The sequence below is a fragment of the Monodelphis domestica genome, chromosome 8 (assembly GCF_027887165.1).
Source record: "Monodelphis domestica isolate mMonDom1 chromosome 8, mMonDom1.pri, whole genome shotgun sequence".
NCBI classification, from domain to species: Eukaryota; Metazoa; Chordata; class Mammalia; order Didelphimorphia; family Didelphidae; genus Monodelphis; species Monodelphis domestica.
The window spans coordinates 257,250,032-257,275,846 of NC_077234.1; positions in this window are offsets into that span (position 1 = coordinate 257,250,032).

Below are 25,815 nucleotides of genomic sequence, written 5' to 3' on the forward strand. Positions count from 1 at the left end.
ACCGCACTTTAGAGTTGTCCAAATATTAAAAGGATTAGATAGCTTTTGCTTAGACTCAGAGAACAGAACAAAGAATGAATTGCAAAAGTTATAGAGAGATAAACCTAAGAGGAAAAAATCGTAAAATTCAAGTTCATAAAAAAGTGGAATGAATTGACTTATGAAATAGTGACTTCTAATCACTGGAAATCCTGAAACAGACCCTAGAAAAATCGTTTGGAGATATTGTTTTAGGAGACATTCATATTTATTGATGAGTCAGACTTTCTAATTTGGAAGACTTCTTTTGACTTTGAGATGATATAATTCATTAAAGAAGAGAACTGGAGGAAGTCCAAATATGAAAGCTAAGTTAGCTTTATAAAAGAATCATCTGTTGCCTAATGTCTGACATGGCACGAAAGTTATATGGAAACAACCTACCGGTTTTAAAAGAAACCACTTAGTAATATCACTGATTCTTGAGTTCAAAGAAATTATGATCCTCAAGGACTGGAACAATAGGTATAAATAACGATTTATAAAGCATCAAAACTACTTCCTTCAGAGAGGACAGCTTAAGCAGATGAAACAATCTGGAGTCTGTCAAAAGACCTTTTGGCCTCTTAAGAAGTTGGATGAAATTTGACATACATTGCAAAGGTTTGTAAAGCAGCTCCCTTGAGATCTCTTCGACTGGAATTTTTGACTGATTGTTCTTTTCAGTAAACCTTTAAATCTTTTGTTTTTTAGTTTAAAAGGGAAGGGGAAAAGAACATGACCTCGAAGGAAATGTGCTTGGAGAGTGAATTGCTTATGCTTTCCACTAACAGGGAAAACTAATTCAAGAAATGAAGAACTAGTTAGAATTTGGAATGAGGCCTATTAAGGAGAGATTTTCTAACTTGGGTATTTGATGCACATGAAGATATTAGTGAAGGGCTAGTACAATTCTTAAAATATGAATGTTGCAATAATGTTATTGCTAATTTAAATTAGATTGAAATAAAAGATAATGACAAAACAATTTGCTATATCCACCCGGCATAATAATGCTCTCTTTGGCTCTCTGGTATGGTTTCACGGAGACAAATGTTTCCATATGAGGGGAAAAAAAAACCCTAATAATTAAAATTGTCTGAAATTGGATTGACTGCCTTTGGTAGCAGACATGTCCTTCCAACTGAAATTCTTCAAGTGGAATACTTGTCAAGAATGTGACTGACAAAATTTACATTTGGGTGAAGGGTTTGACTAGATGATTTCTAATGTCCCTATCAATTCTAAAATCTAATGCTGTTATAATTTTTCACTTGTGTTCATAATGAACTAAATAAAATGATAATTTCATTTAGATAAATAAATAAATCAAACTAAATAAAAATGATCATCTGTTTTCTTCCTTTTTGAGTGACATAAAGTTTTATCAATATGCTTTGTTTTTATAATACATTTTTAGATTAGTCCTGCTCCATAAGAGTTCTCTTGTGAAAAAAATAAAATAATTAAGCAAAAATAACAGTACATTGTCTTCATCAGAAATTGCATGTAACCTTTTACATTTGTAGCACCCTGCCAACTTCTTTATTTTTATAGGGTTTAAGAAAAATAGAAATCTAGTGATTTTTTTTTCTCCCATTCATCTGCCTCATCAGAAAAAAAAGAATTATTTGTAAAACTTATGCATAGCAAGGCAAAGCAAATTCTATCATTGTCTGTAGGCAAATATGTATATATATGTGCATATGTGTACATATATGTATGTATATGCATGTATATATGTGTGTATATACATGTTTATACCTCATTATATACTCTAAGTCTTGACCTCTTTGTCAAGAAATGGATAGTTTGTTTAAGCTTCAATTCTCTGTATTCATGACTGATTATTTTATTGATCATAGTTCTTAGAACTTTCAAAGTTATTCATCTTCATAGTGTTGCTGTTATTATACAATTCTCCTAATTCTGCTTATTTCATTCTTCATATATTTATCGTATTCTAAAATGGATCATTTCTCAAATAATGATAATGTAGTATAAATTATTTTTTCTAGATCTGCTAATTCTCTATGTGTCAGTTCGTATGAGACTATATCTCTTTGAAATTATATACGTCCTCATTTCTAAGACTACTGCATATACTATCACATTCATACACAACAATTTGTTCAGTCATTTTTCTTTTGTTGCCACTACAAAAAAACCTGCTAGAAATATATTTGCAAACATAAGCCCTTAATCAATTTCTCTGTTTCTTTTTTAATACAGAAGTATATATAGTAGACCCTGCTATATTGTTGCTAGGGCATGAATTGTTTAGCACATTTTTGTATTTTCTGTAAAATAGATTCTGTACAGCATTGTAGATCATTGGTGGACAAGTCACACACAGGTCCACCAACACAATGCAATGCATATATAGAATGTTTCCTTTTTCCTTCAATCCATATATACCTTTGGGTCTGTGGATGTTCAAGGAGGGCTGCCAACTATAGTATAAGGGTTTTCTGAGCCTTTTTCATGGCTATTCTTCCATATTTGGTGTCTACCTGGTACTTAGGTCTTACTTGTGGCTCCAAAAAACCATAGTAGAAGTACTGCTTATATCCCAGTTAACCATCTTAAAAAATTATCTAGACCATGTGGAAGAAAGGCCACAAACCTGTCAGTGAGTTAGGGAATATGTCTGCCCCAATCACATGAAGACTTGACCTGCCAGATTGAGTTAATGAGAACAATTTATTCCAGTGGCTAGGATGGCAGCATCTGAAGCAGGTTCCATGGAATACTTAGAGTTTGGTCAGACATTGAATACCTCGAGGTCTTTCACTACATCTCAGGCCATCTCTAGTTATCCTAACTTTTCTCTTGCCACTGAAATTTGATGACCCCTTCCTTTTTTTATTTTTATTTTTTGCTTCTCTTGAGCCTTGTATTTGGGAGTCAAAATTTCCATTCAGCTCTGGTCTTTTCATGAGGAATGTTTGAAAGTCCTTTATTTCATTGAATACCCATTCCTGCCCCCAAAAGATTATGCTCTGTTTTGCTGAATAAGTGATTCCTGGTGGAAGCTCTAGCTCCTTTGCCCTCTGGAATATCATATTCCAGGCTCTCTGATCTTTTAATGTATAAATTGCTTGATCTTGTGTTATCCTGAAAGTGGCTCCCCAATATATGAATTATTTCTTTTTACCGGCTTGCAATATTTTCTTCTTGACCTGTGTAGTATTAGTCTAAACTGAGGTGGATGGATGTTGTTATCCACCAAGGGAAATGATTATAAATACCACAGTTCCTTTTAGTGAAATAAGGCAGATTAGGCCTCACCACACTAGGGCCAAAGGCAAAACCAATCTTCCAAAACTTCTTGGTGTAACAGTAACAGATTAATTAGTTAAAGAAAAGATGAGGAGGGAGGATTTAGAAGGATGCTCTAATCTCTAAGTTCTGTTACTTCCCTCTTCCCTCTAAGTCCATTGTGAGATGGAGTCCTCAAGATCTTGATGCTCCATGTTATTTCCTGCTTCTGTCTAAGTATCCCCAAACCCTCTCTATACTACCTGGAACTAAAATCCTCCCTTGTTGGTATATTTTGGTTAAGAGTTTTCTCCAAGTTGGATAAGAATGAACTCAAAGTGATTGAATTCACTCTGGCTGGACCAGGCTTGAGGCTAACACCTCAGACCTCACACACCAATGGGCTCTAGATAACATTTCTTCTTAGTCACGGTTGATAGAATAGAGATCTTCTTTACATAGGTTTCTTCTGTGGAAAAGGCCCTCCCAAAGGAATTCAAAAGGTTTCCCTTCTCTCACAAACAGGCTTGGTTAGACAGGCTCAGCAGTGAGCAGCTCTTTTCTCTCAGGCTTCAGGACAGGAAGAGAGAGAAGTTGACCATTGCACCTTCAAAATGTTCTCTCCTCTCTCCCCTGCATTCCAGTCCTAGCATACACCCATGCTAGCTCCTGCAAGACAACCTTCAACTTCACTAAAACTCACTCTTATTTTTGTAATTCTATCTCTACACCTGGAAGTTCTAGAATTTGGCTATAATATTCCTTAGAGTTATACTATGGGGATCTTTCAGGAGATTTAAAGATTTTTTTCCATTTCTATTTTATCTTCTGGTTCTTGAATACTAGGGCAGTTTTTATGTATACCAATCACAGCTGACACTCGGCTCTAAGGACCTCCCAGAAGGCAGTCAGTCAATTCTGATTTGTCACTCACTCTTTCACACACGAGTCATAGATCTCCCACTCAGTGTGTGAGATGGGTATCCCTACCTTTTTGATTAAATCCAAAATGGGCAGATCTCCTTACTCAACTTCAAGTACTCTGCTTATGCTTTTGGGGATTAAAATCTAAAAATAGCTCTCTATACTCAACTTTAAGTACCATGCTTACACTTTGGGGATTAAATCTAAAATAGACTGGGGATTACAATTTAGTCTTCACAATCAAGGAACAGCTAAGTACCTTCATTGTTACAGTCAGGGGAGAGTCAACTCAAATCTTCACACCATCATGGGTTAACTTTTGCTTAGGTACGTAATTCCCAGCAAAAGCTGTGCCCACAAGCTAAGCCCAGAAAATCCCTTACTACCCTGTCCAGAAACTTATTCTCCTAAACCCAGTACATAAATCAACCACAAATAAAGACCTTCACAAAATGCTTTTGTCCACCATTGCTTCATCATGCCTCAGTGACTCGATTTTACCAATCAAAACCCTCCTTGAAAAAATTCATAACAAACCCTGAAAAATGATCAGCCTAATATTAAATCTCAACCTCACTACTGTGATTGTTAATTATTTTTAGGATTTCTGATTGATTATTTTTTAAAATATAATAAGTGATTTCCCTTAATTGTCTCTAAGCTCAAGCTCCTCACAGGTTAATGAGAAAATTAAGCCACCTGTGATGAAATAATTTATCTTGTGTAGAACCTTTGTGTATCCTGTCAGAATCAATAGTTACCGTACAAATGTATAGAATGATCTCAGAATGTTAATCAAACAATTTTTAAAAAGTTAATGTATCACTTTCCCAATTATCTTTCCTGGAACATGTATGTTGAATAATATAACTGTGTGCCAAAAAATGGGTATAAAATTAAAGGCTAAACTTGGTCATGGTGAATTAGTCATTTCATGCAGAGCCTCACCCCTGGCAGATACAACTGTACAGCTGCCTTCTTTCTCATTTCTGCCTAGCCATTCCATCTACCAAGGAGCCCCTGGAGCTGTGGGCTCAGCTGGATCTGAGACCTTGGAAACTCAGTTTTGCTGGATAGGTGATTCTGGATTGTGAACTTAGATCTTTTACCTTCTGGTGATATTATACTTATAGAGAAATTAGAGGGAGACAGATTTGGACCAAGATTTCAAAAATGTATTCCTGGTCTCCTGATGCTTCTTGAAACAAATTAAAATCTTATCAGGAAATATTTTTAAATAATTAGAAAATATTTAACAGTAGAGTATATTATGTTAATATGTGATTTTTCTAAGTCATTCATTATGCTATATATATTTTAATGGCTTCCATAGCTATTGGTGTTGAATTGGACAATAATGCAATCAGATAGATTTCATAACAGTTAGTTGGGTTCAGAGTAGTTTTTAATGACTTAGCATCAGCATTGCAGGTACTTTAAAGATCTATTTTTAATTTGCTGCACTTTAATTTTTTTAATCAATGACTTGAACTTTCAGATTCTGTTATAGTGAGCCTCTTTCTACACATAACTATTTCAAATTCTTTGTTGATTTCTAATCAAAGTAAACCTCATTTTACTTTTTATTTCAGCAAAACCTCATTAAAGTCATGCTACTGTTACTGACTTTTTTAAAAAAGTGAATATGTTTGGTAATTTAAAAAGGGTTGGGGTAGGAGAGACTACACAGTTCATTTTCCATTCTCAATCTCTCTGGTAAGTAAGCCAGTTTCATTTTTGTTGTAAATAGGAAATATATTATCAGAGCCATGGAGAGAAGAGGAAGTTAAAGAGAATATGGGAGTTGCATGTGTGGTTTTATTGAAAATTTGTTTTCACTGGGGAACTCTTTGTCTATTCAATTAAATGGCAAAGAGAACTTTTAATATAAGAACTTGGAATGTTGTACTCTTCATAAAGTTTGTTTTTGTGATCATTTTATCTACTGCTGTTTACTGAATGAATCACTTTACATACTGCTCTTAACCTCGACTGGCTTTTTTCTTTTAATGATTATTGCTTGACTATAAGGAGATATTTAGAAATGTTCTATACTTTTTCCTATTATTTTTTCTCTGTAGTCCATGAACTTGCCCAGGATCCTGTTTGAACTCTATTAACAATGGCATGTTGCTATTACAATAAAAATGAATTAAATTAAACAAATATTGATCAAATGCTTACTGAGTTCAGGGCAAAGTGCTTTTAAGGAACACAAAGTCAGGTGAGGATCAGGGGGATGCATATACACAGAAAACATTCATGATACAATGAAGAAAGACTGTTAGATGAAAACGTGATCTCTAAAATGACATTTGAAGAAAGCAAGGACCTTAATAGAAAGGGAGGGTATAGGATCCATTCCATTCACATGGCAGCAAGCATTGGGGTAGGCTTGGTGATAAAAGAAACCAGCAAAAGAATGTAGAATGGCTAGTTGTCCAATTTTAATGGAACCTTTATTCTGAGGAGTAACAAATACAAGGAAATTGGTTACTTTGAATAAACTCATAATTCTTTTTTTTATTTTTTTACTTTATAGTATTTTATTTGATCATTTCCATGCATTATTCATTAAAGACAAAGATCATTTTATTTTCCTCCCCCCACCCCCATAGCTGATGCGTGATTCCACTGGGTATCACATGTGTAAACCCATAATTCTTATAGGTCAGAAAAAAAGCTATCTGTGGCCTCTCGCCAGCAAGAAGCCACAAGGTATGAAAGATAGAAAAAGGATAGAATTTTAGGATACCACAAGGGGCATGGTGGAGCCAAGTTATAGATATGAGATGGCAGAAATGAGTCAGAAATCAGGCCTTATTGATTTCAATGGAGCCACAGCAGAACCCCGATCTATCTGGATAACACAAGGCATCAGTCATCCAGTGATCCCAAATTTATACCACACAGGTCGGAGACATGATAGAGAAAGGAAAGTGCCTGGCCGAAGGCCAGGTCCCAGGTGAGAGAGATAGAGAAGGAAAGGAATTAAAGATGGAGCTTGGCCTCAGCTCCAGCAAAGACAGACATCAGTGAGAGCTAAGATCTAAGAGAGGGCGGAGATTGCTGTGGCTCCCCTTTTAATCTCTTTGATATGCAAATATACACAATACATAGGGATGATTATCATTGGTTAATAACAAGGTATAGGTGTGGTTTATCTTAGCCAGGTGAACATAAAGAAACCTGTTTTCCCGCCTCACCTGGGGGAAGCTGGGGTCAAGGGTTAGAGGCTTTCCTAGCCATGCGCAAGACTGAGCATGCTCTCTTCTAAGCCACTCTGTACCTTCTAACTGCTTCTCTTGTCCCTAGATAGGGGTGGATTGCTACACTATCATTTAGAAACTTAAAGGTTTGTAGAATACTTCGCATAATACCTAATATATAATGCCTTCAGTAAGCATATCATCTGATCCTCACAATAATTCTTTTGAGGGAAGTGCTATCATTATCCCCATTTTACAGAAAACCAGACAACTGAGACTTAGATAGCTTAAGAAACTTACACGTGCCCACAAAACTAGTAAATATAGGTGTGGAATCTGAAACCATATTTCTCAATTTCAAATCTATCCAATCCTTTTCCCATTTTGTCATGAAACTCTTATGCATAGGCATATGCATTGCTTCTCATCGTGTGCCAGTGGTTTTATATCTCTATCTACATGTATGGATATGTATGTTTATACATACATATATATGTTCACACATAGTTACATGTATCTAGGATATACACATACATTATATATAATATATTTGCATTGCCTGCCTCTTATGGTTATCCAACATTATGCTTTGTCATCTAAAGTACCAAATGTGAGTTTCGGTGCTGGCTATTGTACCACTGGCTGGATATGTGCATTTCCTTAGTCTGGATGTTGATTACCATCGTGCTGTTAAATCTTCCCATGACTCCTTCTGCGGGTGACAAATTTTAGGTGAATATAAATCATTAACATTTTTGCCTGATGATAACCACCTGGAGAGGAAACAAAAGTACTCCCAGTGATTGAAGAAAGCATGGAAACTTCTATGTCAATTGAAGAATATGTTCTGTTTTTTAAGGGCTTAAACCACCCCACAAATCATGTATGTTGTTTAAATGGTTTAATGATCACTGATGTGCCTTTCTGATTTCCCACAAAAGTGGCAGGGTCTGAGCCTGCCGGATGGCTGTGTGCTATAAAAGGTAGACAGAAAGAGTAATATAACACCATTCTAATTTGTCCTTAATGGAGTTTGCAGTGATTTTATTCCTACTTGGTCTAGTTGTTTTGCTACCTAATCAGTAACAGAAGGCTAAAATGGAACGTCCTAATTGTTTTAACTTTTTAAAAAGCCCAAATTTAGAGCTTGAAAATGGAGGTTATGCATTTGGAGGTCCTTCACATTTTCCCTGCTGCCCAATTTTAGTTTGTATCATCAGTGAAGGGAATTGGAATGAATTACACATTGTCTCATTGGGGATTGTCCAAAGTAAATAAATAAACAAACAAACAAATAAATAAATAAGCTAATAATTAGTCAACTCATTGAATAGTCTGTTGAACCTGAGTAATGTGGGAAAGAAATTATTCAAGACCTAAACCATTCTACTTGCAAATTAGCCAAAATCAATTGCATTTTAAGCTTTGTGCCACCTTGATTGATTTTAAAATGGAAAGCACTCCATAGTTCCCATCTACGATGAGCAGGGAAAGTCTTGGCACTGAACACTGAAAGACTTGGTACTGAGCAGTGTTTTCTGTGGTCAACTTCTACTTTTCTGTAGATGCTATCTGAATCTTAATATTTAGCAAACATCACAGTATAAAGAAAACAGTCCAGCCTTTTAGGGAACATGAAAATCTGTATATAGCATTTTATTCTTTTGCCATATACAAATATATCAATTTTTAAAATTTCTCATATAGAATCTCTTCACTCAAGGTCTTCTTCAAGCAAGGTCTGAAGTCAACTTTCAGATTAATACTGTTGACTGGAATCATTGTTCAAAATTAACACTGGTATTGCTCAATACATTCAAGAATGATGCATTGGAAAGACTACTTGATATGGAATCAAAGGCTCTCTGATTCTTAACAGCATTGTTTCTTGGGGTAAAATCATTTAATCTTTTTAAGCCTTGCTTTACTCATCTAGAAAATTGAGAAAATAATATAGAAACTGTTTATGTTACAGGGTTGCTATGATGATCAAATGAGATGATGCATATAAGACTCTTTGAAATAATAAAATAATGTATAAATATAAGGCATCATCTTCTCTCATTTATTCCCTCTTCTAATGTACCTTTAATGGAACTTGTAGCATTTATCTAAAATCAAATGTACTTGTTTGATTTTTTACTAAAATAGGAAGCAGTTTCATATGGAGGGCCTGAAAACAGCTATTGGAATGACTAATAAAAAGAACGTTGGAAATTTCATGTTTAGATAGGATAAAGTAATGGTCCCTAGCATAGTTCTAGGAACATAGCAAGCATATAACAAATACTTATTGGTTGACTGGATTGGAGAAATTTGTTTCTTCTTTTAAAAGGCATCAGAAGGCTCTCTAGAGAATATAGACTTTGAGATGCTACAAATATACATCCTCAAACCTTAGTCATAAAATTATTTTAATATTTAACATATTTTCTGATAATTAGTCACTTTGAAATATAGGGAAACAAACAACAACAAAAATACTAGTCTCTTGATAGATAATCAAATTTTAATTTGTAAAAGTGGCGATGAAAATAAATATTGTTAACCAATTCCTAGGTAATCTATCATTGTTAGCATATATTTACTCTTTTGAATACATTAAAATGAGTGTTTGCATATGAACATGAATTTGTGGATACTAACACTAAAATTTATTTTAGTCAAAGTTCCTCAATTTTGGAATTGTAATCCTATTTTAAAACCCAATGGCTTATTTTCATTTTCCTATTGAACCTTTTTAGAAAAAAATTGTTGTTTTTGTCATCACACTTTGAAAACCAAGTTAATTAAAACTTTTTTGCTATTTGTTTTAATGTTTTGAACATTTTAATGAAGACTTCCTCTTATCACCCCTTCTATTAAAAAAGAATAGTTTTCTCTTATAAAACATAATTCCAATACATAAAAATTGAAGACACAATTTAAACCATAGCAACATAATGTGAAACACAAGTTAGTTGTGCCTAATAAGCACTCAGTGTTGATGGAATGATTAGGTGAAGGGGTTATCATAAATATGAAGACCTTTCAACATGCTCTAGTCACTCACTTGAATTTTCTCTGATTAAACTATAATAGATTGATTATGTAGAAACTAGGACTGCACCGTTTATTGCTGTATTGTTGTGTTTTTATTATGAATAAGTCCTTAACCATAACTTGGTCTAAGCTCAAATATACTCAAATCTATTTCATTTCCTTCACTCTTTTCTCACTGGGATGGAATAAAAAGACAGTTCACACTAGGAAGACAGAAGTTCTCTACCATTATGGTTGGGGCAAATAACAAAACCAAATCCAACAGCTGGTCTTTGGTTATCCCATTTATATCATACCACAGTTATGGCTATCCAGGTTAATCCAGCTCAACAATATGGTCTCTACCTGGATTTAGGTTCATTTTCTTCCATATTTCTGCCTATCTTCCTGCCTATGACAATGTGGGATCTTTGTCATGAGGCCTGGATTTTAGATATATTGTGAAATGCATTTTTAATTTTTTTAATTTTAATCTCAACTCCCTTTTTGTGCACACATTCTCTTTCCTGAGGCCCTTATTGTTCCCTGTTTTATGATCCACTCCTATCATAATATTCCCCATTCCCACAAAGCGTTAGCTAATAATGGTTTCAAGTGGTTTTCCAAAATTTTTATGAATCTGTCTCATGCATGTGGCTTGTCCCCTCAAACGATGTGGCTCACAGAACATCTATGCCTTCTAACCTTCTTTGATTCTTATCCATGTTCTTCCATGATTGTGGCATCACTTTTACACGTAATAGGGAGATATTTTAGGACAGATAAGCCCTCAGATTACAAAATGTAAATACTTGCCTGTTTAGTTTCTTCATAAGGCTGGTCATAAGTGTGGTATTTGTCGTTACTAGACTCTGACATGAGCTCCATAGAGTATTCAGCCACAATTTCCTTATCATTAAAATAGAATTAGTGTTGAATATGTAATATTATAAAAAGATAAAAGGGCTGAAACAGAAATCTGTCTACCCCTTCTTGAATGAAGCAATTGCATGGAACAGAAGTTAGCCTTCCCGTGCTTTATCTTGATTGCTGCAACTAAACCAAGGAAAAATTTCAATAGAAAATCAGATATAAAATTGCTCTACCATTTCTCTGAGTATAGAGAGAAAAACATTAAAAAAGACATTTCTTTCTGGAGAAGCAATCTACATTTCAAAAGAAACATTATTCAAATTGTCTTATTAAGCTAAAAATCCTAGCTACATTGCCTTTGACCCCCACTTTTCCTGGTCTCAGAGACACTTCCATAAATTCTGGAGACTTTTGGAGAGTTCTCTCCTACTCAATCTGCCTGGATGGCTTTAATTATTCTCCTTGTAATGCAGTGAAATATCATGATTATAATTTGGTAGTGAAAGATCCGCACAAAGAAGAAGATTGAGTATTAGTGACTTGTTTCTGAGTTTTCTCAGGCTAGAGAGGCTCCTTATGTCATCTCTGTTTTTTCCACCTCAGTACCATTGGCCTACATAGGCTTCTGACCCAGGGCTTAAGGAAAAAATATGTTTTATCACACAAGTCAGTGATAGCTTTTGACATCTGTGCTGGATCCATTTTCTACCTGCTGTGCCTAATTTCAGAATTCAGTTCTATCATTAAAATAAAAACCTTGGTTGCTCTTTCATCGGCGTTTCATATTATATCAATTTCCCCCAGGAATTCTGTATAATTTCTAAGAGACCTTGGACTTCCTTGTAATTCCAGATCTTGGTGCCTTGCTATGAATTGATCTTGTGTGTGCTTTTTTCTGACACATGACTGGAAGAAATATTTTCCCTTGATTATCTCCATCGCATGCCTTTCAGTGTGGAACCGACCCTGTTTCTCCCACTTTTCCCCCAGTACTTATTGAGATTCTTCTCTCATCCAGCAAAGACTTTGCTTCCATTGGGAATGGGTCTGATCATTTGCTTTGTGAAAGATAACTGCTCCCTCTAAGCTTGTTGTTGTTGATAGAGTAGGTCTGGGCATGCAGACTGCATACACAATTTTGGTGTCATTCTCAATCATGTGCTGTCACTGGAATTTCAGTTTTCAGCTGCAGCCCGGAATATTAACTCAGGTCCTCATTACTGAAGACTGGATTATTGAAACCCCCTTTATATGGGCATCCCTGGGCTGTCTGCAGCTAAAGAAAATTACCACTGCCAGGGTCCTGACATTAATGAAAGGCATGGAGATATTTTTCTGTGCTGTATGTGCTTTCTGATCCCAAAGAAGAGGAGGAACAATGGGTAGACGTAAGGCCCTGACAAAGAAGAGAAGCCTGTTTGTCCCTTCCGTGAAAGAGGAACATGCCTCCCCATTGGAATCTATTCTGTGACTGTTCCTTTGTACCTGAATTGTTCTCTGTCAAACGTGAAAGAAACAGATGGTGCATCTTCTCTTTCTTTGTGTTATTAGTTGTAATCTTTATGGGACACTTTAAATCCCATTTTTTTTGCATAAGGCATTCATTATTTAGAATTATGAATCTGAGGGCATCATTGCTCTAGCCTCTAATCACTGTATCTCATCTTGCAAATAATTTCCTCGAACCCTTCTTTTCTACTACTGGAAAATAAATCAAACATATGCTAAAGCATCAGTTCTATTAAAAGCTAGAAGAGTCACCAAGAATATGTGTGAAATAAACAGATTTGAGGATCATTAGAAATAGAGAAGTAGAAGTTCAGTGGAACAGAGAGAGCCCTGACCTGGGAGTCAGGAGGCCCCTGTGCTAGTGCTGATTGATCTTTACTAATTCTCTTTGCCTTTATAGTCTTAACTTTTCTTATTTGTTAAATAAAGAATATAGAGTAGATTGGGGTCCTCAAACTGGTCTGAGGGTCAAATCAAACCATTCTTTGTTCACAAGGCATTTAAATGTTTAAATTAAAACCCCCAAATAACAAAAACCTTAAAATCAAAGCCAAACAAAATAGGTAGCAGACCAGATTTGACCCACATACTCTAGCTTGCTGACCCTTGGACTAGATGATCCCCATGGCCTTTTTTAGTTCAAAGTAAAAAAGAATGATTTTCCCCCTTTCTGGGTGATTTAAATCTGGTCCTAACTAAAGACAGAGAAATGGGTTAAATAGGGTGTCAACAGGGCCAGCTAAATAAGAAGATATTTGCTTTGAGGGTTAACATTTCAGCAGCACTGACAAAGTTCCTTTTCCAAAGTCATCTCCTCTAATGATTCTTGGTTTCTTTAATGGAGGATAAAATTCTTTATTCAAAAATTGTTAATAAGGCATAAAAGTACAAGTAGGCCTGAAAGAAGTAAAACACTGAATAATTTATACCAATGAATGAATGATCAATAGCAGATACTTTTTGTTTCTTTTCCCCCATAACTCATTTAACTTTTCCTTTAAGTATTTAGATGCTATGTCATTTAGTGCATATCTCTCTAGGGTTGCTATTAATTTATTCTCTATGGTACCTTTAGAAATATATAGTTCTAAGGTAGAAGAGCAGTAAGGCCTAAGCACTTATGCTGAAGTGATTTGCCCAGGATCACACAGGTAAAAAATATCTGAGGCCATATTTGAACCCAGGACCTCTCTTCTTCAAACCTAGCTCTCTATTTAACAAACCACATAGCTGCCTCTATTACTTTTAATGAAGTTTTTCTTGCCATTACATTTTCTGAGATCATGATTTTACTCCAATGTCTTTGAGTTCAGCTGAAGCATTATAGATATAGATAAAGCTCCTGGTTTTAACACTATATGAATTTTTATGTTTCAGGTATATTTATTACATTTTATTTATTATTTTCTTAAATTCTAGGAATATTTTTTTATTTTTTAGTCAATTTAGAACATTATTTCTTGGGTACAAGAATCATATTCTTTCCCTCCCTCCCCTCTCCCTGCCCTTCATGTACACTACATGCAATTCCACTGTGTATTACATGTGTCCTTCATCAGAATCTATTTCCATGTTGTTGATGTTTGCATTAGGATGGTCATTTAGAGTCTATATCCCCAGCCATGTCCCCTCGACCCATGTAATCAGGCAGTTGTTTTTCTTCTGTGTTTCTACTCCCACAGTTCTTCCTCTGAATGTGGATAGTGGTCTTTCTCATAGATCCCTCCAGGTTGTTCAGGGTCACTGCAATGCCACTAATGGAGGAGTCCATTACGTTCGATTGTACCACAGTGTATCAGTCTCTGTGTACAGTGTTCTCCTGGTTCTGCTCCTTTCACTCTGCATCAATTCCTGGAGGTTGTTCCAGTTCTCATGGAATCCCTCCAGTTCATTATTCCTTTGAGCACAATAGTATTCCATCACCAACATATATCACAATGTGCTTATAACAGTCATGCAGCGGCTGTTACATAAAAATTTTCCTTATTGGGTTTGGGTTCGAGAAGGAACAAGGAGTCTGAGAAAATGGGTGATAAATAAAGAGACACAGACAAGTTAATTTAAGTAGGGGGCGGCACTGGTCCCTGATGACATTTTCCTTAGAAAAATAATTAAAGGAAAATGTGAGAAATAATAGAACACATTGAAGCAAGAGTTCCTAGATAGAAAAGAGGAAAAGAGTATCAAGTGTGAGAATGGAAAATCCAAGAGGAAAATCAGCAGACCACTTCCCATATTTATTCCAGTGTGGATTGTGAGGTGCTCAATAAATACATAACAAAGCATAGTTGATTCACATCGGATGCAATGTTAATGATGACACCTTCTGGGCTTCAACCCACAGTTTTGAAAATGAATTTATCTCCCTGCCAAATGTTAGTTTGCCCTGAACAAAGGCAGCATGGCTAGGTCAAGAGTCCCCTCACAAATATCAGAGTTTAACCATGTGTCTGATGACACAATATCCATACATCATTCATATTTCTTAGATGTGAATATGCTTGGAATGCTACAGTGCTCAGCCATTCCCCAATTGATGGACATCCCCTCATTTTCCAAATTTTTGCCACCACAAAGAGCGCAGCTATGAATATTCTTGCACAAGTCTTTTTTCTTATCTCTTTGGGATACAAACCCAGCAGTGCTATGGCTGTATCAAAGGGAAGGCAGTCTTTTATTGCCCTTTGGGCATAGTTCCAAATTGCCCTCCAGAGTGGTTGGACCAATTCACAACTCCACCAGCATTGTATTAATGTCCCTACTTTGCCACATCCCCTCCAGCATTCATTACTTTCCTTTGCTGTCATGTATATAATTACATTTTATTAGTAAATAACATATCTATACCTAATAATAACATTGTTACTACCCTAACTATACATTGTTTCACTCATTTAAGTAGTGATTCAATGTAACCTAACCATGTTTATGTTTTGTGTTTATGTTTTATGTTGTTACTTTTGCTATGTCATGTTGTTTTGCTATTTTAATGTCAGTGTTACTGTTATGTAAGAGTTATGTTACTGTTGTATGCAACATACTTACCCCTACTTCAGATCTTTCTTTCTCTTCTCACCTCCTCTTTGAATAATCTTCTGCAATTCTATAGTAGTAAATATATTAGTCTTTGTATGTGAATAAATGCTATGTTATTATGTACTATACTACATTACGCCAAAGTATAAGTTCATTAGTCCATTTATCCTGTGATCCTCTTCATTTCAAAGTTCACAAAGTCTTTTAAATTTATAAATTTTCAGTCTTTTATAAATATCCATTAATTCCTCAATTCTCCTCTTCATCTGCATTGTCTTCTTCTATCCTCTTCTGTAGGAATTGTCCTCTCCTCACTGATCTTTTTGACTGCAGACTCAATTTGACTGATGAATCTATCTTTCTGTAATCTCTTATTCATTTTCTTCTTCTTCTATGATTTGTACATTTTCATTATTTATACCACGTACTAATTTTATATGTGAACAATGATACCAGGAATCTCTACCCAAAACTTTTACTGAAGATGGAGAAACTAACAGAATAGTGTAAGGACCTAACCAACTTTCCTGTGTTGCTGATGTTTTAGCAAGATGTTTTACATATACCATATCTCCTGGTTCATAATTATGAAGAGAATAATCCAAAGGATCAGTTTGAATTAATACTATCATATCATGTGTAAAAATGGCGATTTGAACCCCAGACTTCAATTCCCAGAAGCCCTGGGTACTTCCCAGAATTCTCTATAATCTTGCCTGTGTCTCCACCTGGGTGAGATGACAATTAGTATTTAATGGGCTCTCTGCCTACCAAGAGCTTCTTCCTCTACTCAGCATTGCAAGATGTAGGTACATGGTTTATTATTTTGTATCCTTGATTTCTAATAATCTTAATAAACCTCATAAAATATATTTCTATCACTAGAAACTAATTTAATTTTTACACATGTAATTCTTTTAGTCTTTGTTGTAAAGCACTTAAGTAAGAAGCAAGTTGACAATCTCCTCTTAAGAGAGAGATATAGAATGTCTTACATGTTTTTGCTTGTTGTGGAGCATTTCATAGGATGATATATATAAATCTGCTCTTGGTCTTCTTTGTAAGTAAAACAAAGCTATGGGAAGAATCTTTGGCCATTTGAGATGAGTTTCAGCACAGAGCTTCCCCAACATAGTCTTTATTTCCTTATTTACATGTTCCCCTTGCCCTGAACTTTGTGAATGATAAGGCACATGATATTTTGGTGTTATTCCTAGATTTTCATAGACTCTTTTCAAGATGTCTTGAGTGAAATGGTATCCTTTATCAGAGTCTATTGCTATTGGTACACCAAATCTAGGCATAATTTCCTTAATCAACACTTTCATCACAAAGCTAGCTATACTTGTATTGATGGAAAAGGTTCAGGCCATTTGGTTAATCTATCAACAATTACCAAGCAAAACTTGTGTCTTTCAGCTTTTGGCATACTGATGTAATCAATCTGCAGACTCTCAAATGGATAATATGCTAAAGGTCTACCACCTAAACCTTTCTTTCTGAATGCTCCTTGGTTGAATTTTTGGCAAACAGAACAGCTTGAGCAGATCTTATTTACTACAGTACTTATTCCAGGAGCAACCCATTGTCTCTTTATGCTGTCAATTACAGCTTGAGTTCCAAAATGATTTTTTGTGTGAATGACTTGACATAAATAGGTATATAGGTCTTTTGGTAACAGCAGCTTTCCTATATCTGTTACCCATATATCATGTTTTTTTCTTGCTCCAAACTTCTTCCATTTTTGTATTTCTGAGTCTACATAAGCTTTTTCTAGATCATCAGATTCTATGGTTGATAAGTTTATAACATACACTGGGGCATTTCTGGCAGCAAATTCAGCAGTTATATCAGCTCTATGATTTCCTTTAGCAACTGAATCTCTTCTTTTAGTATGACTTCTACAATGGATTTCCACTAGCCGTTTAGGCTTCTGGATAGCATCCAACAACTCAATTATTATTTCTGCATGAGCAATTGGTTTTCCCAATGCAGTAGTAAAACCTCATTGTCTCCAGATCTTTCCTGTAGCATGACAAACAGAAAAAGTATAATGCAAGTCTGTGTAAACATTTGCACTTTTACCAGCAGCCATAAGACATGCTTGCTTAAAGTGATCAACTCTGCACTTTGAGCACTAAGTTTACTAGGTAATGATCCATACCACAGTATCTCAACTTATATGACAACTGCAGCACCTGTAAATTTAATTCCATTACACAAATGTAAAGATCCATCTGTGAATAAAACCAAATCTGGATTTTCTATTGGAGTGTCTTTTAAATCTATCCTCAGCATATCCACTAGATCTAATACTTTTAAACATTCATGTAATGGTTCATCGTTCTTTGGCAAATCAGGAAGAAGTGTAGATGGGTTTATTACACTATACCTTTTCAACGTGATATTCTCACTACCTAGAAGTATAATTTCATACTTAGATATTCATTGGTCTGAAATTGCTTGAGTATGAAATTTCCTCATTAATGTTTCTATTTGATGTGAACAAAATACTGTCAATGGACATCCCAAAACTAAGTCTGATGACTTTTGAACTAACACAGCTACAGCAGCTACACCCCTTAAACAATGAACTGTACCTGTAGTAATTGGATCTAGCTGACAACTATAGCATCCAATTGGATGATAACTTTGTCCTAAAGTCTATGTCAGTACACCAGATGCAATTCATTTCATCTCATTCACAAATAATTGAAAAGGTTTAGTATAGACTGGGATTCCAAGAGCTGATGAAGATGAAATCACTTCCATAAGCTTAGTTAAGGCTTGCGGATGTTCAGGTTTGAGTTTCAGAAGTTCTGGTTCTGTATTCCTGGTTAGATCTGTTAAACATTTAGCAATTTCACTATACCCAGATATCCATTATCTATAAAAACCAGTTGTTCCAAGAAAAGCTCTGAGTTTCTTCTTTGTCTTAGGTGCACTCAGTTTCTGGATATTGGCTATTCTTTTCTTAGTGATACTTCTGGAACCCTCTGACAACCCAAAGCCAAGATATTTAATGTGAAGCAAAACCCACTGAAGTTTTGCTTTAGAGATTTTATGTCCACATTTATGTAATTCAATGAAAAGAATCTTGCTATCTCTTAAACACACTAGCAGATGGAGATGCTAGGAGGATATCATCTACCAAATGTACTATTTTACTTTCCTTGAATGATACTGTTTTAATGTCTCTGTTCAAAATTTGAGAGAATTGGCTCGGAGAATTGCAATACCCTTGTGGGAGACAAATGAAAGTCCACTGGGTATGGTCCCATGTGAAAGCAAAGATTTTTTTTAAGGATCCTTTGAATTGATACCAAGAAAAATGCTGAACATAAATCTACCATAGTGAAATATCTTGCTTGACTTGGAATGGATGAGATTATAGCAGCTGGACTTGGTACTATAGGATGAGTCTTTATTACATGATCATTTACAGCTCTCAAATCCAGTATGAATCTATAGACAATTCTGCCATCTTGATCAAGCTTTTTTTTTTTTATTGGCAGTATGGAAGTATTGTATTTTGAGAAACATGGTATTATGATCCCTTGTTAAATTAGGGACTCAATAATAGGTCTTATTCTGTCTATAGCTTCTTTACTCAAAGGGTATTGAGGAACACAAGGAACTGGTCCTTCCTTGGTTCTCACTATTACTGGATTAGCTGATTTAAATAGGCCTACATCTGTGGAAGACTTTCCCCATAAATCTTCTGGTATATCCTCAGAATAGGATAGATGGAATTCAACTCATTCTCTGTACTGACTGAATCTAAGAACAGCAATGGAAAAGCTTTCAGAGATTCTTCTGGGAGGTATAATGATATATCCCCAGTGTTAGTACATTGAATTGTTGCTTGCAATTTACAAAGCAAATCCATCCCAAGAAGGTTATTTGGACATTCTGGCATACAAAAAATGCATGCTCCACAGTCATTGGACCTGAAATTATCATTTTAGGTTGTAGTTTTGCTACTCTCTCTGGTTTTCCAGTAGTTCCAATCTCTTCCATAGTATCAACAGCTTTACAGTCTTTAGGAAGACTTTGCAAAACTGATTTGCTGGCTCCAGTATCCACCAAAAGATCATATATCTGATCCCCTATAGCTACAGAAACATAGGGTTCAGTACTATTTGGAGATTGGAAGGTTTCAAGAATTGGTGCAAGCACAGTAAGATCAGTAAAAAGCTCAGTCATTTCCTGTCCACCCAAGTCTACATTTGCTTGAATTACATGACTCTCCCAGGATTTTGCACCATTAGCTTTTATATTACTTTTATTGGTCCTTAACTTCTCCATCTTAGTATCATTGTTCCCATTCACAATTTCATTATTATTATTTAGTTTATATTCTTTATTAATTTCTCTTATTCTACATTCATTAGTATTTTCCACTAAATTTATATTATAATGTTCTTTCTCTGTGCAATTATTTACACCAATTATATCCTCCTTTGATTCAATTAATTCATTTGTATCACCATGTGTTTTATTTTCATTACTCTCAATTTCATTTACCCTCAACTCATTTTCATTTATAGCATACTCATTTCTTGTTTCATTCTCATGTGTCTTAGGGGAAACCTTCATAAGGCACTTGTACCCTTACTCTGGTCACTCTTTACTACTCGACTGTATTTATGTATAGTTTCAACATTAACCCAAGACTGCCTAGAATTAAGATCCAGTGCTTGTTGTCCCTGGCAACAGGCATTCTGACATTGATTTGCATACCTCTTTTGATTATTGTTATTATTATTAGTGTTCCATCTCTTGTTATTATAATTATTATTACTACTCCAGTTATTGTAATTTATTAAACCCATTATTTGTCTTCTAACCTGATTCCTGAATCTGCAGTCCCTGTACAGATGTCCAATATGATCACAAAGTAAACAGAGCCTAGGGCCTGATCTCCTCTCATTAGGCTAATAATTGATATTATTATACCATAGCTGTACAGATCTCAATGCAGCCACAGCCTTTATCTCTTTAATTTCACTATCTTTAGCCTTCATTTCAGCTTCCTTTAATTTCCTTTTCAAGTCCTCAACAGTGGTATCTCTCTCATCATTTTTATCTTCTAAATCATTTGTCAAATATGTAGCTTTTCTCCTTATTTCTTCGAGATCTAACTTCCCAATTGGGTAATTTGTTTTAAAAAATTGTCTGACTTTTGGGTCTGCATTCTTTACAAAGACCCTTTCAATGTGTGCAATTCTGTTTCCTTCCAGTGAATCCATCCCTAATAAAGTTTCAGCTGCCTCAGTTATCCTTTCCAGGAAAACTGCAGGCACTTCAGAGACCTTCTGCTTTATAGCCTCAAATTTTGACCATGAATTAGGCCTTTTAGTATATCTCCCCATTACCTCTAAGATTGAATCTTTTGCTTCTACTAACATATCATATAGCCCCTCATCTGTTGTATCCAACTTTAAGTCCTCTGGCCAAGATTGTAATAAAGGATCTGTTCTTGTCCTCTGTATAAATTTGGTCCTCTCTCTCTTTCTTTCATTAATAGGGCAAAATCAGTGAAATCAGGATCATATAAATCAATTGCCCTATGCATTTCTTTAATTACTTTATTTGGTTTATCATTGAAATTTTGGGTCCTCCATTTGATGAATTCAAGGTCCTTCAGGGAAAATCTCTTATGTATTTTTACCTTATGTACTTCATTTTGCTTAACCACTGCCATATCTCTTTTTTTAAAACGATATTTTATTTGATAATTTCCAAACATTATTCATTAGAGACAAAGATCATTTTCTTTTCCTCCCACAGTTTGTCCTCTGCTTGTGGATAGTGTTTTTCTCCTAGATCCCTGCAGATTGTTCAGGGACATTGCATTGACACTAATGGAGAAGTCCATTACGTTCTATTGTACCACAGTGTATCAGTCTCTGTGTACAATGTTCTCCTGGTTCTGCTCCTCTCACTCTGCATCACTTCCTGGAGGTTGTTCCAGTCTCCATGGAATTCCTCCACTTTATTATTCCTTTGAGCACAATAGTATTCCATCACCAACATATACTACAATTTGTTCAGCCATTCTCCAATTGAAGAGCATCCCCTCATTTAGATTGGCTAACATGACAGCAGAGGAAAGTAGTAAATGCTGGAGGGGATGTGGCAAATTAGGGACATTAATTCATTGTTGGTGGGGTTGTGTATTGATCCAACCATTCTGGAGGACAATTTGGAACTATGCCTAAAGGGCGATAAAAGACTGTCTGCTCTTTGATCCAGTCATAGCTCTGCTGGGTTTGTACCCCAAAGAGATCATAAGGAAAAAGACTTGTACAAGAACATTCTTAGCTGCACTTTTTGTGGTGGCCAAAAATTGCCATATCTCTTAATGGACATAAATTTATTATTCCTGCTGCTTCCACTTGTTCTAGCCTAGTTAGGCATTTCCCTTTATTGTTTAATTTGTTACTCTCATGTACACAGTCTTGGTTCATATTCGTGTTGTTTATAAATTGCTCCAGTGCATCCATTTGATTTTTTCATTTGTATAATCATCAGCTTTAAGTCAGAATCCCTTCTAACCCAGGTTAGTAGATCTTTAAGATTCTTTACACAAAGACACACAGAGGCACAAGACTTGTATACAATACACCCACAGATCATAGCAAGGGGTACATATGCCATAATATCACAGAGATTTAGATCCATCAATGGCTTCATACAATCCATACTAAAAACATGATGGCAGTAACTAGGGAATGACACAAATACAAAATATGGAAGATACATAATATACTTGAAAAACATCACTAGTATATTGCTAAACATGCCTACTGACATGCCAATTTCTGTTGTAAAATTATTATAAAGAACAATATTATTACATTGCAACTTGTACACAAAACAAAACAAACAAGAAATAAATTTCAAATTTTAAAAATAGTTTTTTTTTCCCCAAAATGGCCATTCCAAGATGACTGTTGGGGGTCTGTGGTACAGCCTCACTAACCCGCTAAAGCAACCCAAGCCCTTAGAATTCTATGTGGCTTACACCCTAAGTTCCTAGCCACCTAAATACAGAGTAGAATGTTGGCATAAAATTGCTCTCTTCATACTTAAAAAATAATTATACAATAAACAGACAAATAAACCTAGCCTCTTCAAACTAGCTGGCTCAGCCAAAACTGTTATGGTAGGATTTGGGGTGAGGAAAGAACAAGAGGAATATATAAATGAGTTCAAATTTTTTGTTTGGGAATGATAGAAGGAACTTATACTTAATTTAAAAGCTAATATCTATAACTAACTAAACTATCTTATTAAACTAAGCATTAACTTTCCAATATCCAAGGCTCTCACCAGGAGTCCAATCAAATAGGGCCAGGATCTCTTCTTCAGTTGGTAGATGTCCAAGTAGGTTCAGAGATCTTCTTACTGATGCTGCCAGCAGCCAGAATCCAGAAAACCTCTTTCCTCTGTTGATCACAGGGAAAATCCTCTTCAAGCCTTAGGTCCTTCCAGGAGAGCAGACTCTGAGATGAAGCAACCTTTGGGCATAGAATTTTCCCAGATCCCAAGGCTCAGGCTCCCATGGGACCCTTAGACACACGCTCCTGTCTATCATTCTCTAAGGTTTGCATCTCTCAGTTTTTGCAACAGTTTTTGGAAACCTTTCATCCTTTATCACACTTTCTATCAACTGCCAGTCTTAACTATCAGCAACTGACCCACCAACTGTCAGCAACTGACCCACCAACTGTCAGCAAAGGACTCTCCTAACTGTTGGCAACTCACAGCCCACAACTGATACTTGCCCAGCTTGGGGTTCCCCCATTCCTACTTTCTGTCACTGTGGGCTGGTTAATCTCTACACATCCCTATGGTAAGAGGGCCTCCATGTACCCCGTTAAATTAAAGAAATTAAAGAAATGCTTTTTACAAACAAATAATAAATAAAGAAATTATGTCACTGGTAATGAATGAATGTCCATCTCCTTGGCAATTCAACATTCAGGCTCCCTTTTAAGTAAACTTTGGAAGATCTTATAAATTCAACTCTGTTACACTGAAATTGATATGGCTAAAAAGGTTTTAAAATCAAGATATGAAAATATCTTTTTTTAAAGGGAGAAGATATATACTTAACTAGACTTTACTCCCTAAATGTCAATGAAAATTTCATGATTTTAATAACAGTGACTAATAAATTTTGAATCTCCAATACATTTTCCTCAGTCTAACCTAAATAACTTTATGCAATTTTTATGTAATGCCTATTACCTATGCAAATTCTTTGCATATTAAATGTAATGATATATTTTTGACTACAGTGAAGCTCTTGTTTCATATTGTCTGACCTTTGTTTACCTTTCAGAGTAAAAACAAAAACCAAAAAAAAAAAAACAAAGAACAGAGATTTCCTTCAATTACTATTTCTTGATGTGAGGTTGCTCTGAGAATTTTAAGAGTCTATACTTACAACTTAACTGCCAATTAATATGTGTGAGAGGTGTGTCTGAAATGACACAGTGCTCCAGGTTTCTCAAAATAGTGCCTTCCAGCAGCTGCCAAGAATAAATCTTCTGACAGAGTTTTACCATCCATTTATTCTGGAATTGGTCACCTAGCCTGATATAAATTAACAGGAAAGCTCAGAAATGAGAAGCACCCAAGTTAAGAAAAAAGTAGACATAAGAAGACAGAAATAGGAATAATGATGAATTGTTTCCATGGCAGAGATATTTTGTGACTGTTCTTCATTCTTCTAGGATAATATAGTTATCAATAATTCAATTTTCTCTGAGTCATATTTGAAGACTAATGTGGCAGTATCATGTTGGACCAGTGATCTTTCTTCCATTTCTTTTTTTTTTTAACATTTTATTTAATTGATTAATTTAGAGTAATTTTCCAGGACTTCAAAAATCATGTTCTTTCCAGACCTTTCCCTTCAGCCTCCTCCCATAGCTGATGCACAATTCCACTGGGCTTTATATGTATCCTTGATCAAATTTTCCCTATTATTGATATTTGCCCTAGGGTGATCATTTAGGGTTTATAACCCCAATCATATCCCCATTGACCCATGTGATCAAGCAGTTGTTTTTCTTCTGTGTTTCCACTCCCACAGATCTTCCTCTAAATGTGGATAGTGCTCCTTCAAATAAGTCCTTAGGAAATGTCCTGGATCATTGCATTGCTGCTAGTAGAGAAGTCCATTACAGTCTCTGTGTACAATGTTCTCCTGGTTCTGCTCCTTTCACTCTGCATCATTTCCTGGAGTTCATTCCAGTTTACATGGAATTCCTTCAGTTCATTGTTTCTTTGAGCACAATAGAATTCCATCACCAACAGATACCACAATTTGTTCAGCCATTCCCCAATCGAAGGACATCACCTAGTTTTCTAATTTTTTCCCACCACAAATAGCATGGCTGTGAATATTTTTGTATAAATATTTTTCCTTATTATCTCTTTGGGATACAAAACCAGCAGTGCTATGGCTGGATCAAAGGGTAGGCAGTCATTTAGTGCTCTTTGTGCATAGATCCAAATTGCCTTCCAGAATGGTTGGATCAATTCACAACTCCACCAGCAATGTATTAATGTCTCAATTTTGGAACATCCCCTCCAACATTTATTATGTTTCTTTGCTGTCATGTTAGCTAATCTACTAGGTGTAAGGTAGTACTTCAGAGTTTTTTTCATCTGCATTTTTCTGATTATACAAGATTTAGAACATTTTTCATGTGATTATTGATAATTTTAATTTCTTTATCTGAAAATTGCCTATTCATGTCCCTTGCCCATTTATCAATTGGAGAATGGCTTGATTTTTTTGTACAATTGATTTAGCTCTTCATATATTTGATTAATCAGACCTTTGTCAGAGGTTTTTGTTATAAAGATTGTTTCCCAATTTGTTGCTTCCCTTCTAATTTTGGTTGCATTGGTTTTATTTGTACAAAACTTTTTAATTGAATGT